Here is a 763-nt window from a genome sequence, read left to right as displayed (position 1 = left end):
TGTGGCAGTGTCCTGGGGAGTTGAGCTCCGAGGTGTTGTTGTCACAATTTTATCGTTGCAGTTCTGGAATACCTGAGCTCGCCAACATCGAAAATCTATTTTATGCAATTGTTGGTGAGATAACCTCGACGTAGTCCGTGCCCGAAGATCATTGTTTTTCTTGCCATTTGCAAACCGTGCATCCGTTTCCGATGATCTTTATATCGTTTTCGACCGAAATCATCTCATCTTTCCAGCCACACAATTGATTCGCCAAGTTGATGCCTTGACCTTTGAAAGTGCAACTATCCCTAGGTGGTTTTGGTAATTCATAACAACGTATAGCTCATTGAGCTAATGCTATTCCAAGATGATTATTTCAGGAAAGCTTAATGATTGGCATGGCATGGATGTGAAAGTGGAACCCTCAAAATGCTAAGGACAATGGATTGGCTCAAGCTCAAAAGCTCAAGACTCTTCATTTTATATTTTAGTGATCCAAGATCACATTGAGTCCATAGGAAAAGCCAATACTATTAAGGAGGGATGAGGTGTTGTTTAATGAACCTCTTGCTTCATGTGCTTAGTGATATGCTCCAAAAACCCTCAACTACTTTCCCATATCCACATATGACCTAAACTCTAAGCCAAACTCGGTCCTACCGATTCTTCCTATCCGGCGCCACCGAGTTTCACTTGTCATTAGCCACTGCCAAACCCTAGCAATTCGGTTCTACCGATAAGGATCTCGGTCCCACCGAGATGGGGTTGCAAACTCTCTGTT

The sequence above is a fragment of the Triticum dicoccoides genome, chromosome 4A (genome assembly GCF_002162155.2).
Source record: "Triticum dicoccoides isolate Atlit2015 ecotype Zavitan chromosome 4A, WEW_v2.0, whole genome shotgun sequence".
Classification (NCBI taxonomy): domain Eukaryota; kingdom Viridiplantae; phylum Streptophyta; class Magnoliopsida; order Poales; family Poaceae; genus Triticum; species Triticum dicoccoides.
The sequence above is the reverse complement of the archived record's forward strand: the minus strand, read 5'-3'. Positions refer to the sequence as shown.